Here is a 20,197-nt window from a genome sequence, read left to right as displayed (position 1 = left end):
CCTCATATATATATACCCCCCTGCCATGCATAGCTCTAACCCTCTTGATTGTTCAAGCTCCGAAGCCTCCTCTTTCTCCTCATCCTTCCATCTTCTCGGTCTTCCCTCACCCCTCTGCTTTGGACGCATTCATCCTCTCAGCCAGTCCCCTTCTCTCTCTCTCTCCCAGTTCGTATTTCCACCATACATCTAGACCAGTTCAGCCCAGGCTGCTTACTTGTCTCTCAATCAGACTGCTCTACCCACCACACCTCTCTTCATTTACACTGTCATTTTGTCAATGGTCGACCTCCCCCGTCTGACACCGCTTTTATCATCAACAATCATTTCATTCCCTTGTGCGTTCACCTTGTTCCTCTCTTGTGCACCCAAGGCTTAAACTCACATCCATACAAAACTGTTGTTCATTCAAAGGTAACCGTCTCTGTCCTCAGGAACAGTGAGCCTTTCCTTCCACACAGACTTCAGTGCCTTCTCCAGCCCTATGATTCCCTCAGCTGTCATGTCCACTCTCAGGTACCTAAAGCATTCATTCAGTCCCTCTAGGTCTTTCTCATTCAGACTTGCACATATGATTACGATAAAGTAAGTATACTATATGTTAGATGCTCAGATATACTGATGTGAAATCCATTAACACTAATATTCAACTGCAATATTCATTCACTGGCTCGCTTTCAAAGATAAGTTTCCCCATAAAACAAAATGAATGAGATTGAAACTGCAATTCCATCCACTCCAGTCGCTTTGCCGCACTCCGTCCTACGCAAACGCTTTCACCACCTCATCTCTTTTCACCACACTTTCCACGACTCGCTTCACATACTTCCCCGTCCAAAACATCCCACATTTGCTAACCTATCGTAGAACACATCCATATATATATATATATATATATATATATATATATATATATATATATATATATATATATATGTTTGTGTGTGTGTGTGTGTGTGTGTGTATTGGCACTCATAGTGTTGATATTTAGACATTTACTTATTAGAAATATCTCGGTGAAAGATTTGTCATTTTTATTCTATTTCTTTTTTTTTTCTTTTCCAGGGGAGAAGTCGGCTAGGCCGACCTGACCACCGCCACCAGGTAAGTAGTACCGAGGGCTCCAGGTGTTCTCTTGTGGTGTTCCCACCGTCTGCCACGCCTGCGGGAAGCCGTGCCGTGCAGGCCAGAGGGTGAGGCAGAGAGAGAGAGAGAGAGAGAGAGAGAGAGAGAGAGAGAGAGAGAGAGAGATCATCATGTTGTGAGGGATGGAAAGCTTCGTTGATTTGTCCTGGTCGTAGGCCAGGAGTTGTACAGTCTTGAGAAATACCTTGTCGTTCGTAGCGTGACCGACCTAGCAACATCATAAACACTAAACTCCACACATTTTCTACCACGACCTTGTGTAGCGAATCTGGACGAGTCTTTTGCTCACGTCGAGCCAGAAGAGTATGTGATGGGTACGTCGACTGGAGGAGAACACTGTGGGTGTTTGTCAAATGAGGACAGGAGGATGTTGGATACCTCTGGAAATGTGTGTGTGTGTGTGTGTGTGTGTGTGTGTGTGTGTGTTGGCGTGTGTTTAAGGTCAAACCCGAGTGGCGGAGTATACAGTGGTAGCGTCATAATGTCAACTCTGGTACTTGGTAGTAGTTCATGGTGTGAGGAGAGGATCAGTGGAATTCGTACAGTCACTTCGTCCCCTAGATCCTACACCCTAAAACCTCGTAAGATTTATATTTCTAGATTTCTAGTCGGGACAAGAGGTTTGCGGCCGATGGAGAAGTTCAGGAGTCTCTCCTGCTCTGCCTTACCCTTTCAGTGTTTACGTCATCATCACCATGGCAACCCAGGGATCAGCTGAGTGTCCAAACACACAGGCTCATCTCGCGGGCTCCGGCTGGGGGTCCTGATGGCATCCTTGTGTCGAAATCTCGAAGGTGGGAGGGTGGGTGGGTGTGCGGCGGAAGAGTGGAGCTAAAGAGCGACAGTAAGGGGTTGCTCATACACCGGCCGAAGCGTGTGAGGAGGCCTGAGCACTGGTCCAGAAGGGAAAGGCACCAACGAACTCCGGAGGCAGGAGGAGGGCCGGGTGTTCATTCCCCCTCCCTCACCCTCAGCGACATGCGTCGACAGCGTCTGCTTCAGGAGGAGAATGGTAATGCTCATCCTCGAGAGGGAGTCGTTTTGTCGTTGGCTTCTGAGAAGATTCAAGTCTCCTGGCTTCTTCTTTTGCTACCAGTTTTTCCCTCGCTGCCTCTTTTTTCTTTTCTCTTTTTTTTGGCCCATTTGCCACACCATGGATGAAAACCCCATGGCTCGTTGGGAGTTCAAAACGATCTAACGCGAAGGATGCATCGTGACGAAGTTCAAAACGATCTAACGCGAAGGATACATCGTGAGTCTCACTCGGTCTCAAGCGACTTGCTCCTTCGAGGGACATTTCAAGATGATGACCGATGGTATGATATTCGACTGAAACAACAAGAGAAAGTGGGTGGGTGGGGGGAATAATTTCTGAATTTGGGGGAAAACCTCATCTTTTGTCTTTGTTCAAAATCCCTCTCCGAACATCCCCCAACACTCACACCTCAGCCCTTTCAGTCGTCATCTCTTCGAACCTCACTGTATCCCCTTAATCCCCATCTCATGTACATTTTTACCACACATTCCTTACCTCCTTCCGCCCTCAGTCCCTCTAGTGAGAACTTCTTTATCCTCCTTCATCCGCTTGAATCCTTCCCTCTCTCCTGTCCTCAGTCTTTCAGTCCTCATCACGCAGCTTCCTCATATATCCACTCCTGAATCCCAGTCCACTCACGACTCATCTTTAAGATTCTCACCCCTTTAACACTGGCCATATAGCCCTCACTCCTTTGATTCATTTCCCCTCACTACCAGCCCTCCCTCTCCAGGAACTCCAATAACTTCCCCTTCTCCCTCTCTCTCTCCAGGAACCTCCAGTAACCTCTCCCTCTCTCTCTAAGAACCTCCAGTAACCTCCCTCTCTCTCTACGAACCCACAGTAACCTCCCTCTCTCTCCAGGAACCCACAGTAACCTCCCTCTCTCTCCAGGAACCCACAGTAACCTCCCTCTCTCTCCAGGAACCCACAGTAACCTCCCTCTCTCTCCTCAGGAACCCACAGTAACCTCCCTCTCTCTCCTCAGGAACCCACAGTAACCTCCCTGTCTCCCCAAGAACCCTCAGTAACCTCCCTCTCTCTCTCTCTCTCTCTCTCTCTCTCTCTCTCTCTCTCTCTCTCTCTCTCTACGAACCCACAGTAACCGCCCTCTCTCTCTCCAAGCACCCCTAGTAACCTCCCCCTGTCTCTCCGGGAACCCCTTCCCCAGTACCGTCCCCTGTATGACCACAGCTCCCTCAACCAGTAGTGTCCGTCCTTGTGAATAAGGACCAACCCTCGTGTCCTCACGCGTTGCCTTAAGCCTTTAACTATTACAGAGCAACGGGAGGCTGTGGCTCAGCCCCTGGTACCAGCAGAGCAGCCCAGGTTATGACGCCGTCCCTAATGAAGAGCTACGTAGCCCCAGGGAGTTATTGGAGCTGTGTGAGCTTTGCGGACCACAACGTAATTTCAGACAGAAGAAAAAGAGGTGAAAAAAGAAAAATCGTACAAGAACCGTGTATATGTGAAAAAGAAAGTGACATTCTTAGAAAATCAAAGTCTAAGAAAATATATAGGTGAAAGAAAAAGAAGATTTTTCGTAAGAATTCTTGATTCAAACGGGGAAAAAAAAAGGAAATTCCCTATAACATTGGCGTTTTGCGTCCCAGTTGTGTTTGTGGAAGAGATCGGTGGATGGTTGGTGTGTGTGTGTGTGTGTGTGTGTGTGTGTGTGTGTGGTGGCGGGTGGTGAGGGGATAAGTTAGGGGGGCTGGGATGGTGGGGATGAGTGGAGGATGGGAAGGAGAGAGAGAGAGAGAGAGAGAGAGAGAGAGAGAGAGAGAGAGAGAGAGAGAGAGAGAGAGAGAGAGAGAGAGTGGTGGGGGATAAGTTAGGGAGGATGGTGGGGATACGTTGAAGATGGTGGGGATGAGTGGAGAGATGGGAAGGAGAGAGAGAGAGAGAGAGAGAGAGAGAGAGAGAGAGAGAGAGAGAGAGAGAGAGAGAGAGAGAGAGAGAGAGAGAGAGAGATCCACCCATCTGATACCCCTTGAATCTCAGCTGAGCCCTGTGTTTTCGGTCCTGTTGGTAAGAGAGAGATGGCCAGGTCATGTGGGACAGGCTGGGACCTACTGACTGACCGACACACATACACACACACATGAGGCGACCGCCGCTGCTCCCCGTCTCTCACCTCGAGACTGCCAAGCCAAGAGGGAGAGGTGAGAGAGCGACTCCATGTAGGTGTTGGGTTCCGTGGTCATGAGAACTTTGAACGTGGGTAAACGCCGTTGACGTTCGTGAATGTAGCCTTCACTGGCCTCTAGTGTAGACGTCCTTCCCTCAGTGGGTGGCTATGTGGCCTCAGTGGGTGGAGTTCTTGTCTCAGTGGGTGGGGAGAGGGGGGTCTTTCCCTCCGTGGGTGGAGTTCTTGTCTCAGTGGGTGGAGGGTTTTTCCCCTCAGTGGGTGGAGTTCTTGTCTCAGTGGGTGGAGGGTTCTTCCCTCAGTGGGTGGAGTTCTTGTCTCAGTGGGTGGAGGGTTCTTCCCTCAGTGGGTGGAGTTCTTGTCTCAGAGGGTGGAGGGTTCTTCCCTCAGTGGGTGGAGTTCTTCTCTCAGTGGGTGGAGTTCTTCTCTCAATGGATGGAGGGTTTTCCCCTCAGTGGTTGGAGGGTTCTTTCCTCAGTGGATGGAGGGTTCTTCCCTCAGTGGAAGCCTTCTCCTTCCCACCCCTTAATTATTTGGGTTTTCCTCCCACTGGCTTGCCCACCTCACCAGCAGCCCACAACCACACTGGAATACTCACCTACCCACCTGCTATCCCTGTCTCCCTCAACCCCTATACTCACCCTCCTCACACCCATCACCCATACCATTATTGATCACCACCCACTTCCCTTCTCGCCCGCCCCATTACCTCATCCGCTCATTAACTCACCCCTCTCGTCCGCTTATCACTCGTTGAATAACCCATCCATTAATTTACCCATTTCACCCACCCAATTTACCTATTTCACCCACCCAATTTACCCATTTCACCCACCCAATTTACCTATTTCACCCACCCAATTTACCCATTTCACCCACCCAATTTACCCATTTCACCCACCCAATTTACCTATTTCACCCACCCAATTTACCTATTTCACCCACCCAATTTACCTATTTCACCCACCCAATTTACCCATTTCACCCACCCAATTTACCCATTTCACCCACCCAATTTACCTATTTCACCCACCCAATTTACCTATTTCACCCACCCAATTTACCCATTTCACCCACCCAATTTTCCCCATAATTTGTAATTTGTCAATAATTCATGATAATACAAAAAAAAAAAATTCCCTTTCCCTGCCCTGATCCATCACCCAATAGTTACGGGTATTTTGTCGGTGATTCGCTTGGATGCTAAAAGCCAAATGACAGGGTCATTACAGAATATGAGTCTTCAAGCCTTGAAATTACCTCCTTCGAGAACGAGTGAATTATCATTAAACCTCCAGCAATCGGGGGTCTGCGTTCCCTAGGGGAACTCGCGAACAGCTGACGCTCCGTTGCACGCGCTCATCATCTGCTTCACCCCAGGTGCCGTCTGTCGCAGGGACGTATGTCATGCCATGGGGGTCGTCTGCCTTACCCACTCCCAAAGCCGTGTGTTACACCCTGAAGTCGTCTGTCGCATCCTAGGGCTGTCTGTCGCACCCGGGGCCACTCGTCGTGTCTTAGGGCCGTCTGTCACACCCCTAGGACCTTCTGTAGTACCTTGGGATCGTATCTCGCATCCCAGGGTCATCTGTCGCATCCTAGGGGCCCCCATGTCGCATCCTGGGGTACTCTGTGGCACCCCATGGACACCTGTCGCATCCTGGGGCTCGTCTGTCGCACCCCAGGGCCATATGTCGTAGCCTGTTCCCACCCAGCGACCTCCACAGGAAGCACTGAGTGGTAGCTGCATCCATGGCGGAACCACCAAACGCTCCACAAACTCGTCCGTCAGTCGGCTCAGTTTATTGCCCTCGCAAGCGTACGAGTGCCATAAATATGAATTGAAATTTGAAATAGAAACACGCGCACACACACACACACACACAAAGATTGCACTTTCAAACGTGTTTCGTGTTTCACCCGTGATTTTGGGCAGTGCCCCATATACGACGAGCTGGTTATGAAAGGCTTGAGGCAGCAGAAGTAAATGAAGGCAGGTGGACAGAGGAAGGAGGGTCAGATGACGAAGGAGCGAGGGCTAAGGACGCAGTAAGTCCGAACACAGTGCGTGATGGCTAAGGGGCTGGGGATTTGATGGCCCCTCCCACCACTCTCTCTCTCTCTCTCTCTCTCTCTCTCTCTCCCTCTCCCTGTGTCGTGATGGGACCACCACCCGCCTCCCCTCATCCTCCCCCTCTCTCCACTCCACTCCACCATCCCTCTCCCCCCCCTCCGTGTCGTGAACTGGGTCAGCCGGAGTCTGGGACGGGGCCAAGGTGGAGGCGTAGTTGGAGGCCCACCTGCCAGGTACACCAGCCATGATCAGCAGGTACAGCGTGTCCTCCGACTTGCCCAGCTAGTCTTACCTCGGCTCGAATTTCCCCAGAGGGGTGTCCCTGTTTCGTGATATAACCCTCAATTACAGCCCTAATCACCTAATTAGGTGGTTGATGATTATATATATATATATATATATATATATATATATATATATATATATATATATCATACAAAGCTCCATCAGCCAGGATCGAACCTGGGACCCCTTGGCTGATGGAGCTTTGTATGTTCTATGAAGGTGCGCGTTCATATACACTTTATTCGTATATATATATATATATATATATATATATATATATATATATATATATATATATATATATATATATATATATATATATATTTGCAGTCGTGAATTGTCATCCAATATGAGTGCAACAGGGGTAATGCTCTTGTATATTGGCGAGACCGAAGAGGCACACACCCATGACCCCTTTTGGCGAATAGGATGAGCGAACTGCCTATTCGCCAAACTTTCTTCCTGAGCGACAGGGAACCACGCTCACGACAGCGACCTCCCCAATATTGGCAGCGTGTGCCTCGAGACTACCGCTGGCGATCTGTAGATACTGTAGTCCCTCCTCTCCTACAGGAATAAACTGACGAGGGATGAAGTGCATTAGCCTCTACGTGGCCTTAGCTTAGCTCTTCGGTCGCCGAAGGTAAAGCTGTAATCACAGCTTTAAAGATTATAAGAACGTGCAGAGAATTACATTATTATAGAACGTGCAGAGAATTACATTATTGTAAGAACGTCCAGAGAATTACATTATTATAAGAACGTCCAGAGAATTACATTATTATAAGAACGTCCAGAGAATTACATTATTATAAGAACGTCCAGAGAATTACATTATTGTAAGAACGTCCAGAGAATTACATTATTATAAGAACGTCCAGAGAATTACATTATTATAAGAACGTCCAGAGAATTACATTATTATAAGACCATCCAGAGAATTACATAATTATAAGAACGTCCAGAGAATTACATTGTCATAAGAAGTCCAGAGAATTACATTATAATAAGAAGTCCAGAGAATTACATAATTATAAGAACGTCCAGAGAATTACATTATCGCAAGAACGTCCAGAGAATTACATTGTCATAAGAAGTCCAGAGAATTACATTATTATAAGAACGTCCGAAGAATTACATCGCTGAGAGGAAGCTGGGCGAGGCATCGTCGGCGGTGGGTGTGTGGGTCGGTGTGTGGGTGGGTTTGTGTGGTACAGGTGACCCGTGCCTCTGGTGTAAGGTTCAGCGCCGCCCATCACCATCAGCAGATCAGCACAGAAACGTGGACTTCTAGCCTAGCCGGAACACAGGACGCTGGAGGGGAGACACACACCACTCCATATCTCATGCTGTAAAATCGCTGTATTAGTTCGTTGTTGCATTCTTTAGTATATCGAAGGATATTAGAACGAATGACCACATGGCCTTTTTGTAATTCTACTGAAGCATTAGCTCAAAGATATGGGTAAAAAAAAAAGGGGGGGGGGGGAGAATGGAGGAATATGAAATGGAGTCTGGTTATATAAGAGCATGTTGGCTGACCCTCAGGGCGAGCAGCCCAGGCAGGAAAGGAACGGAATGAGACGTTTACGTTGACAGGAAAGAAGAACAACAGGAATGACGGAATGCCTCGCTCACACGGTTAACACACACACACACACACACACACACACACACACACACACACACACACACACACACACACACGCTCTAAGATGACGATGGCTCGCTTAAGATGCTCCCAAGAGTTTTCATTTTGACCTTTCCTTCTCCCAGAACAGAAGACCTTTCTCGATGTCCCAGTTCGCTCATACGTCACAACAGTACCTTCATCCCACCTATTTTCCCCCGAGATGTTCGAGGCGGCGTCCATAAAACGCCTTACGTGTTCAACGAAGTTGGTGCAACTCGCCTCTTTGTGCCTTGTGGGTTATGGACGCCGTGTGTGTTGTATGATTATGACCCGCTGGCTTTGGTGTGACTTGTCTCACCTTCTCACGGCGTTCCGTCGACCCATACATACTCACCACTCCCAAGGGCCACTCCCACTGGGGAGGCGCTTGAAGCGACGAACACACACACAGAGAAACGGCAAAGCCGCCAATACGGGTGTCGTCGTGCGCCCGCCGACTCTATCGCTTGATACACAAAATGAACGCCTTCTTCTGACCCCACGACCGAATCTTGTCTGAAAGGTGAATACCTTGGCACAAAGGTGTGCCCAGCAGGTCTAGCACGAGTGTATGGTTGTAGAGACGTCCTCGAAGACAGTGACAAAAACACACACAAGTTCTCTGCCTGACGCTGGGGTCATGGTCGAAGCTGTGATGTCAATTGAAGCCATCTAGTAAGGAATGGTGTGTGTGTGTGTGTGTGTGTGTGTGTGTGTGTGTGTGTGTGTGTGTGTGTGTGTGTGTGTGACCCTCCGTCGAGCCATCTTGAGGCGAACCAATCAGCTATAATGTTAGGAAACTTGCCAATAGATTTATGCAGCCAAGGAGAGATGGGGAGGTCCAGTGAGGATGTGTGAGTGCACGGTAGGGAGGCACCCAGGATGCATGACAAGTGGGGAGGTCTGAAAGGCACCCAAGAGTCTCCTGTTTCCCCCCCCTTGCGCCACCTTCACCAGAACGAGGGAATGAGAGGCAGGCCCCATACTGGAAGAGGAGGGAGGACGACCCAACCCCTCATGGCACCAGAGTAAATAAAGGTCGAGGGTCCTTTAATAATCTCCAACAGGCACATGACTTACGACTCTCCGTCAGGCATTATGCGGGGAGAGCGGAGGTCAGGCCTTAGGAGGAGGTGTTGGCATCATCACAGTCACATACTGAAAAATAGGAAACCGTATTTCTTATGGATTTCGTGTTCTCGGCGTCATCCGGCAACTACACGAACTCGCGGAAAATGGATTTTTCTCTCACGTTCTTCGCCACAGAGATCAACTGTGGTGACGGACGCGACTTGTAACCATGTCCTCTGGCTTGTCTGACAAGGCGACCAGTCTCTCGCTACAAGCAAGATTTGATCAAGGCCACGACATCCACGAAAAGTTGGCCTAACTTGGGATCCTTGTTTTAAAAACGGGAAGCCTGGTCATAATGGGTGTTCACCCCAGAATAACAACTTGAGTTTCCAACAGAACATCGGACGATGCTGAAGACGACGGGACGAAGTTAGCACTTGCCATACAACGTTTGAGTCCACATTCCCTCCCCTACACGTTCTCCTCATACACCTGCCAGACGTTTCAATCCTCATCCCTCCCCTACACTTCCCCCTGATACACCTGCCAGACGTTTCAATCCTCATTCACCCCTACACGTCCCCCTGATACACCTGCCAGACGTTTCAATCCTCATTCACCCCCCACACGTCCCCTGATATATCAGCCACACGTTTCAGTCCACGTTCCCTCTCCTACACGTCCCCCTGATATACCTGCCAGACGTTTCAATCCTCATTCACCCCCTATACGTCCCCCTGATACACCTGCCAGACGTTTCAATCCTCATCCTCCCCTACACGTCCCCCTGATATATCAGCCATACGTTTCAGTCCACGTTCCCTCCCCTACACGTCCCCCTGTTGCATCACCCATACGTTTCAGTCAAAAGTTCCTCCCTCTCCCTGCTGCACGTCCTCCTGATACAACTCCCATATAGCGTTTCAGTCCACAGTCCCCACCACCAACTCTCCCTGACACGTCCCTCTTGCTGTTCCTGCCTTTGACGAGGTTTACAGCCCGGAAACTGATTACTCATGAAAACAGTAATGGGCGCCGAGAGACCTCAATTAATGTAAATGAAGTAAAGAGCCTTATAATGAGGGGGGGGGGAGGCCCTCAAAAGCCCCCGAGGAACCACGCACAGACAGGGTCCGACGGGGTGCGACATGTTCCCCCGACTGACTCCTTCACGTCGAGACATCCTGGTCTGTCTGTCCTCTGCTGTCTGGTCTGGTCCTATCTAAGCTCTGTGTGGTGACCCTCGACCCCCAAAGTCTTAACAAAACACTTTAGATCACCGTCCCTTTAATCTGCTGGACACAAGGGGAGCAAACTTCTTGAAAGGAATCATCAGTAAGGGAGCGAGGCTGTGCCTTCCTCCCTCGAGCTGACACTTGGGCTGGTGTTGACCACATCGCCAAACGCAGGACCCACCGCACACCGTTGAGGATTAACGTCTCAGACACGGGATCAGAATATTCTGATTACAGTTCTTAGACATTTTGTCTCTTTATGTTCTGAAGTTTATACAGCGAATGTCTCTTTTCTCGTTCTTCTGTTCAAGGGACCGAGTCTCATATATATATATATATGTATATATATATATATATATATATATATATATATATATATATATATATATATATATACACTTTAAGGGAAGGGAGTTTTACACTCGTGGGGGCCCCCACGTCTAGGAACATTTTTAATATCATACAACTTTGTAAACTTCTGGATGCCATTCTCAAATACTTTCTCCCCATTCAATTTATTCCATTAAGCTACAACTCTTGCACTATAAAAAAAAGGACTTTTTTTTTTTTAATATTCTCTCTGACAAGTTTCTTCTTTAATTTCATGCGTTGGCTTCTGGTCATTCTCTTCTTACATTTTCGAAGAACCGGTCACTCTTCTCCGTCCTCAAGTTTGGTTTAAGAAGCTTAAATGTCGTGATCAAGTCATCCTTTACTCATCTCTCTTCCACTGGGGGAGGGAGGGTATATGTTTAAGGCCTCTGGCCTTTTCTCCTGTAACTCACCATATCCTCTTAATTCGGGGTACCATCTTTGTTGCCCTCTCCTTTAGACCTTCTCTGTAAGCTCTTTGTGCTTCTTTAGCTACGGTGACCAAACTCGGGTAGGGGCGATTGTGTGTGTGTGTGTGTGTGTGTATGTGTGTGTGTGTGTGTGTGTGTGTGTGTGTGTGACATTTCCCGCGTCGCACCGGTGGGGTGGGTGGATGCGTGCATCAGCCACCAGCTCCACCACTGGCATATCCACCACACCCTCCCCCACACACAACACTCCAAGGTTTCCCCTTAAAGGAAAAACTTAACATCTGCCTCCTCGAGTCTGAGGAAGCCAGTCTATAATCCTGTGTGACATCCAGCTCGATACGTCGCTGGAGAAATTAACCTGAAGTTCAAACCTCCTCCTCCTCCTCCTCGTCCTCCTCGGAATGTCACTGTATTTTTGAGGCTCCGTGTCCCGCTGAGGGGGTGGCAGAGAGAGAGAGAGAGAGAGAGAGAGAGAGAGAGAGAGAGAGAGAGAGAGAGAGAGAGAGAGAGAGAGGGGAAGGAGTGTGTGAGATCAAAGGCTGCTTGACGAGTGTCGGTCTCTGACGAACCAACACCTCCTCCTTCTCCTCCTCCTCCTCCTCCTCTTCTTCTTCCGTAGAAACCCTTGACGGGGTAGAGGCCTTGTGAGAGAGAGACGAGGGGCGGCCTCTCTCTCTCTCTCTCTCTCTCTCTCTCTCTCTCTCTCTCTCTCCCCTGGCAGCGACGTCGTGATCGGGGAAGAGATGAGGTTACCACACTGGGATGATGATGATGATGAACTGCTCCTCACCCAGCTCCCCTGCCTTATACTTCCTAAGGCGCGCCCTTCCTCCTCCTCCTCCTCTTCTTCTTCTTCTTCCTCCTCCTCCTCCTCCTCCTCCTCCTCCTCCTCCTCCTCCTCCCCCTTTGCTCCCTTCCCTTTCCCGTAGCCCCCCCTACTCATGTCTTCTCCCAACACGCATCATCAAAGGTCAGGATTGGCCCCTGGGCCAGGGGGAGCTCTGGAATTCGCAAATCGATAACCCCCTCCCCAGTTGGTGGAGCTCCTCCCCCACCCTTCACCCTTCCCTCTCCCCCCCTTCCTCCCCTCCACCCCCCCCTCCCCCCTCACCAACCCTCACCAGGAACCAAGATCTAATTACCAGAAATATACCCACTGTCGATAAGTCCTCTTCCTTCCTTCACTTCATTCATTATTTTCCTTCACCTCTTTCAGGAAATTTCCTTCTCATCTCTGTTCTTCTTCTTCTTCTCTATTCTGGTTCTTCTTCATCTTGCTCTCTTCTTCTTCTTCTTCTTCTTCTTCTTCTTCTTCTTCTTCTTCCTCTCCTCCTCCTCCTCCTCCTCCTCCTTCTCCTCCCTTGTTTTTCTCTGCTCTCTCTCTCTCTCTCTCTCTCTCTCTCTCTCTCTCTCTCTCTCTCTCTCTCTCTCTCTCTCTCTCTCTCTCTCTCTCTCTCTCTCTCTCTCTCCTGCCGGAAAACAAGGCCTGTGTGTGTGTGTGTGTGTGTGTGTGTGTGTGTGTGTGTGTGTGTGTGTGTGTGTGATGTGGTCTGGTCATACAGCAGGTGACTGAGTTAGCGAGATCTGCCACAAATTACCTAACCACTAATTACATTTACCACATGTTTGGGGGGGGGGGTTGTCATTGCTACCTGAATTCTTTAGACCAGCTCTCTCTCTCTCTCTCTCTCTCTCTCTCTCTCTCTCTCTCTCTCTCTCTCTCTCTCTCTCTCTCTCTCTCTCTCTCTCTCTCTCTCTCTTCTGTAGTGGTAAGTAATGGAGATGCGAAACTGGGTTGACCCGTCCGTGTTTATGGTCACAACTACGACAAGAAAATAATGCAAACAACAATTTACATGTGAAGCCAAATGTGTCACGCAGAAACGTAAGTAACTGTACTTGACGAAAAATCACATTTACGGTTACATTTGCAATTCCATTGACATACCTCGGAGGTAATGGAATTGCAATGGTATTCTAGAGATTGTGTTAATTATAAAGGGAAGTGAGAGATGTCATTGTCTCCCTTTGAGCATTACAGAGATTACATTTTGTCATATATTCATCTAAAGATGTCGAAAATTACGTTGGGCCAAAGCGAAAAAAAAAAGAAAAGGAATTCGTGTTCGACTGGGAATTGCCCTGGGCCCACGAATTACCTTTCTCACACCGACGGACATCAAATTACTACTTCACTCAGTTAATTCATCCACGGATCACTTTTGATTTCCGGCGAAAGACTTACAAAAAAAAAAGGAAAAGATACAAAGAAAGAAAGAAAGAAAGAAGAAGAAGAAGAAGAAGGAGAAGAAGAAGAAGAAGAAGAAGGAGAAGAAGAAGAAGAAGAAGGAGAAGCTAGGATCGTAATCCAAATAGACTGAGAACCATTCATGTTATATGACAGCAGTCGGGTCAACGCCTGGTTGGCTGAGAGGGAGTTGGGTCGTGGGGTCGTCCACACACACACACACACACCCCTCAACCTGCATCTGGTCGACCCGCCTCCCGACCCTGGCCAAAATTCCAGGTAAGAATAGTGACGAAGGGAAAATATCGGTTTCATCTTTTGGTCCGGTCTGGTCGATGGGGTTGGAGACGTCAGATTCCATCGGAATTCATATCTGGTCGATATTACTTAGGGATTTGGAATTGGCTCTGGATGACGTGGGGGCGAACGAACTTGATATGTGAGGGTTTTTTTTTTCTTCTATAATTCGTCGAACGTGTGGCAGAATTTTGGTGTAGAGCGAGACATGATGATGATGATAAATGATAGAGAAATGATAATGATGATGATAATGATAGTAAATGATAGTGATGATGATGATAATGATAGTGATAATGATAATGATAATGATGATAATGATTATGATAATGATAATAGTAATGATAATGATAATGATAATTGTAATGATAATGATAATAATGATAATAATAATAATAATGATAATAATAATAATAATAATAATAATGATATAATAATAATAATAATAATAATAATAATAATAATGATATAATAATAATAATAATAATAATAATAATAATAATAATAATGATAATAATAATAATGATAATAATAATAATAATAATAATAATAATAATAGTAAGGATAATAATAATTGTAATAATAATAATAATAATAATAACAATAATAATAATAATAATAATAATAATGATAATAATAATAATAATAATAATAATAATAATAATAATAATAATAATAATAATAATCGACTCATCACATCCCCCTCCCAACCTCCAACACTCGTCACCACACCTCCCCTCTCCCAACCTCCAACACTCGTCAGCACACTCCACCCCCTCTCCCAACCTCCAACACTCGTCAGCACACTCCACCCCCTCTCCCAACCTCCAACACTCGTCAGCACACCCCCTCCCCAGCTCTCCCAACCCCCAACACTCGTCAGCACACACCTCCTCTCCCAACCTCCAACACGCGTCAACACACCCCCCCTCCCCTCTCCCAACCTCCAACACTCGTCAGCACACCCCCCCCTCCCCTCTCCCAACCTCCAACACTCGTCAGCACACCCCCTCCCCTCTTCCCTTCTCCCGACCACCAACACTCGTCAGCACCCTCCCCCCCTTCTCCTCCCTTCCTCCAACACTCCTCACTTGACGCCATGAGCCAGAAAACGTTCTGAAACGGTAGAACAAACGTTGACACAAACGTTTACGGACGGACGTTGCTCAAGTCCTCATAACAAAAGGATCTTGAAGTGGTGGGGATTACCTGGCTGGCTCAGGTGGCAAGCTACTGCCCACGTTAGCTGAGGAGGAGGCCTTTTGGTATGTTGTATACTTGGTCTACCTTGTAGCTTGGTCTGCCTTGTATACTTGGTCAACCCTGTAGCTTGGTCTACCTTGTAGCTTGGTCTACCCTCTAGCTTGGTCTGCCTTGTATACTTGGTCAACCCTGTAGCTTGGTCTACCTTGTAGCTTGGTCTACCCTGTAGGTTGGTCTGCCTTGTAGCTTGGTCTACCCTGTAGCTTGGTCTGCCTTGTAGCTTGGTCTACCTTGTAGCTTGGTCTACCCTGGAGTTTTTTTCTATCCTGTAGCTTGATCTACCTTGTAGCTTGGTTTACCCTGTAGCTTGGTTTACCCTGTAGCTGGTTTAACCTGGAGCTTGGTCTACCCTGTAGCTCGGTCTACCCTGTAGCTTGGTCTACCCTGGAGCTTGGTCTACCCTGTAGCTTGGTCTGCCTTGTAGCTTGGTCTACCCTGTAGCTTGGTCTACCTTGTAGCTTGGTCTGCCTTGTAGCTTGGTCTACCACAACAACTGGGAGTGACTGTTAAGTCTTGATCTGGTCCCTTTCGACTGGAAGAATCTCATGTGACTGGATGGCAGTACGTCTGTCACTCTATCCTGATATATGAGAAATTTAGTTTATATAGATCGTATATAATTCCTTGGTGTGGATGGAGACTCTACTTCGACATTAAGAACATGTTATAATGTGACAACATGTGGTGGGGAGGGGTTGGTTCACCTGGGGATCTGAGGTGAAGGGGTTCACCTTAGTCATTTGTGTCCTTAAAAAGGTTTAAGGTAAGACTTGGGTTCACCTTAGTCATTTCTCCCCATAAAAGGGTTTTAAGGGAGGACTTGGGTTCACCTTTATTCATTTCCCTTTAAAAGGTTTAATGTAGGAATGGGGTTCACCTTATTCATTTCTCCTTAAAAGGGGTTTAAGGTAGGACTGGGGGGTTCACCTTATTCATTTCTCCTTAAAAGGGGTTTAAGGTAGGACTGGGGGTTCACCTTAGTCATTTCTCCTTAAAAGGGGTTTAAGGTAGGACTGGGGGGTTCACCTTAGTCATTTCTCCTTAAAAGGGTTTAAGGTAGGACTGGAGGTTCACCTTAGTCATTTCCCCTTAAAAGGGTTTAAGGTAGGACTGGGAGGTTCACCTTAGTCATTTCTCCTTAAAAGGGTTTAAGGTAGGACTGGGAGGTTCACCTTAGTCATTTCTCCTTAAAAAGGTTTAAGGTAGAACGGGGGGTTCGCCTTAGTCATTTCTCCTTAAAAAGGTTTAAGGTAGAACTGGGGGGTTCACCTTATTCATATCTCCTTAAAAGGGGTTTAAGGTAGGACTGGGAGGTTCACCTTAGTCATTTCTCCTTAAAAGGGTTTAAGGTAGGACTGGGAGGTTCACCTTAGTCATTTCTCCTTAAAAAGGTTTAAGGTAGAACTGGGGGTTCACCTTATTCATATCCTCTTAAAAGGGTTTTAAGGTAGGACTGGGAGGTTCACCTTAGTCATTTCCCCTTAAAAGGGTTTAAGGTAGGACTGGGGGTTCACCTTATTCATATCTCCTTAAAAGGGTTTAAGGTAGGACTGGGAGGTTCACCTTAGTCATTTCCCCTTAAAAGGGTTTAAGGTAGAACTGGGGGTTCACCTTAGTCATTTCTCCTTAAAAGGGTTTAAGGTAGGACTGGGAGGTTCACCTTAGTCATATCTCCTTAAAAAGGGTTTAAGTTAGAACTGGGGGGGTTTCACCTTAGTCATATCTCCTTAAAAGGGTTTAAGGTAGGACTGGGGGGATCACCTTAGTCATATCTCCTTAAAAAGGGTTTAAGTTAGAACTGGGGGGGTGGGGTTCACCTTATTCATATCCTCTTAAAAAGGGTTTTGAGGTAAGACACTGTGGGTTTCACCCACGTCATTCCCCCTTGAAATATATAGACTAAAGGGATATCCTCCTTCCCAACAGCGCTTGTCCCGGCAATCTGGCTATCGTCTTGGAGGCGAGAGGAGTATCGAACCCAGCACTTGTATGAGGCAACTTTATGTCTTTTCCCCGCCGCTTGAAGCTTAAGGTATTTAGCAGGGGAGGGCGCCTCGATGGAGCGCCGGACCATGTCGAGCAAGCTAGAGCCAGCTGGCATTATAGCCGTGGAACACCTCGCCCAGCTGGCATTATAGCCGTGGAACACCTCGCCCAGCTGGCATTATAGCTGTGGAACAACCCACCCAGCTGGCATTATAGCCGTGGTACCACCCACCCAGCTTGCATTATAGCCATGGAACAACCCACCCAGCTGGCATTATAGTCGTGGAACAACCCACCCAGCTGGCATTATAGCCGTGGAACAACCCACCCAGCTGGCATTATAGCCGTGGAACAACCCACCCAGCTGGCATTATAGCCGTGGAACAACCCACCCAGCTGGCATTATAGTCGTGGAACAACCCACCCAAGGGCTTCCTTCAGCTGTTGACTTTAGCCCCAGCTGGAATCTGGGTGAGTGGAGCCCAGTTGTGTCTCTCGGGGATCCTGCCTCACTCGAGCTCTCGCGTATTTTGCGACGCGAAACTCCGCCTTCATCTCCTCCTCCTTCTAATCCTCCTCCTCCTCCTCCTCCTCGTCCTCCTCCTCCTCCTCCTCCTCCTCCTCCTCTCTCCCACTCTTGTGTTGGCGGGAGTGGGTGTATAACCCCTCCACCTCAAGCCCCCCTCACCCCTGCCTCCTTGTTACACCACGATTCGCCTGGTGGACAGGGAGAGAGAGAGAGAGAGAGAGAGAGAGAGAGAGAGAGAGAGAGAGAGAGAGAGAGAGAGAGAGAGAGAGAGAACGAGAGAGAGAGAGCACCACGGCAGAGTCTGTTGTCTTCTGACACTGGCAGAGGAGGCTTTGGGGAAAGACAATCGTGCCTTTCGTTCAAGACAAAAAGAAGAAAAAAAAAAGAGAGATAATTCTTCACGTTTCCATTGATAAAAAGCCGAGAGGAACCAAAACAAAACAAAAAAAAACCCGAGGATTATATTGAACAGGGAAAAATAGATGTGATATTTCCCGTATACTTCACCATATGTCTCTTTCTCTTAGCCAAGTCGTAATGTGGGATGATCCATGACTGACGATTCATCAACACACACCCGCTGCGGCTTTAGGAAAACCTCGAATACATCTCGTAAAAGGAAATCCACAATACCATTCCACCACACAAGTCGGTTTTCCCTCCTAAAGAATGGAAGGGAGGTTCTTAAAAGCCTTCCCAGCCTTTTGCGTGGAAAGCCAACCCTTTCGTTTGTGTCCGGGGACCGTGGGAGTGTTTACACACATTATTGACACAGGTCTTGTTAGCCCAGATCCGGATGGAAAGTGTTCGCTTTTATAGCAGGAAGGGATACCATAATGACACAGCTGTTGACCCGTCCGGATGCAGCCAACTGGTCTGTCCAGGTCTGTGCAGTAGTCCATCATGACCCACTACCCCCACACACATCCTGCTCCTCCTCCTCCTCTTCCTCCTCCTCACCCCACGACCCGATCGCATCGCTTCGTGACCTCCCCTTCATCAAATAACGAAACAGGGATGAATAGAAGTGCAATCCCGCCTCACGAAACACGTTGGCACGACCCGATCGCATCGCTTCGTGACCCCCCCTTCATCAAACAACGAAACAGGGATGAATAGAAGCGCAATCCCGCCTCACGAAACACGTTAGCACGACCCGATCGCATCGCTTCGTGACCTCCCCTTCATCAAACAACGAAACAGGGATGAATAGAAGTGCAATCCCGCCTCACGAAACACGTTGGCACGACCCGATCGCATCGCTTCGTGACCGACCCCCCCTTCATCAAACAACGAAACAGGGATGAATAGAAGCGCAATCCCGCCTCACGAAACACGTTGGCAGAGCATGATCACGTCGTGGTGGAGACGACCTGGCAAACACCAAACACCATTCCCAAGTCAGTATTAAACTCCACTCCAACAAGACGTACACCCACGCGAAACTACGTACCCTAGACATGTACGAGTTACATTTTTCTCGTCTGCTGTCCGGACATCGCCCGTCTCTCCAACGTGACGAGACAGCGATGCAGCACATCACGGGACCGGCACCTCCTACCCAACGTGCAGCTTCAACACTGAAGACACTGAACACCTGTTCCTCAGTTGTCTTCCACTCACCTCAGTTGTGGTCCTGCTCGGGGATGTGTGTGTATGCGTGTGTGTGTGTGTGTGTGTGTGTGTTACTATATACTCATATAACATATATTCCTCGTTCGACCCACTCTCCCACATTCCTCACCCTCCCTCAGGATTCCTAAATAAAGTCGATTCTCTTCGCCGCAAATGTCTCCGAAATCGGTGTAACTTAACCGTTAATTCGGCCATTTGACTGGAATTATTTCGGCTGAAACCCCGAATTGCCGATGTAAATCATGGATTACTTTTTCTGTGTGAGTGTGTGTGTGTGTGTGAGTCTGGCTGGTGACACACACTCACCACTCTTCCCTCCTCCCCCGTGGGTGTCGCCTGATTCGATTTAGCGTTGGCGGAGGCAGCCGACCAGTCTTCAATGCATATAAACGTAATTGCCGTGTACCCAGGAGCATGTTGCCACGCAGCTGATAACATATGCATTTCGCGGAGTCGTTTCGCAGGTTACCGCGTCGCAAAGTGGTGTCAGGAAGAGACGAAGGATGGCCTCATGTCCTCACATCCACTCTCTCGCTGTCACTGTGTGATGCACGAGGAACCAGAGCCCCAAGTATCCACTGAACTCTCTGTGGTTTACCCTGACGACAGAGCTGGCACTGCAGACGTCAGCGCGGTGACACGACCGACTGTCGCGTGCCATAAGTACTTTTTCCCCCCCGAGCATAAGCTCGACTCTTGGCTCCGATCAACCCCATATATAGATCGCGAGATCAATGCCTCATTAAAGACTTTACGGACTCCCGA

At 48.1% G+C, this 20,197-nt stretch overlaps 1 protein-coding gene across 1 annotated transcript in view; it reads left to right on the top strand.

The window, feature by feature from the left end:
- Positions 1–1,060: 1,060 nt before the first annotated feature.
- Positions 1,061–20,197, top strand: part of LOC139753067 (uncharacterized) — a 121,924-nt gene continuing 102,787 nt past the window's right edge. Inside the window, exon 1 of the mRNA XM_071669163.1 lies at positions 1,061–1,104. The gene's annotated coding sequence lies outside the window, so the exon portion shown is untranslated. The remainder of the gene's footprint in view (positions 1,105–20,197) is intronic.

Source organism: Panulirus ornatus, chromosome 14 (assembly GCF_036320965.1).
Source record: "Panulirus ornatus isolate Po-2019 chromosome 14, ASM3632096v1, whole genome shotgun sequence".
Taxonomy (NCBI): Eukaryota; Metazoa; Arthropoda; class Malacostraca; order Decapoda; family Palinuridae; genus Panulirus; species Panulirus ornatus.
The sequence above is the reverse complement of the archived record's forward strand: the minus strand, read 5'-3'. Positions and strand labels throughout refer to the sequence as shown.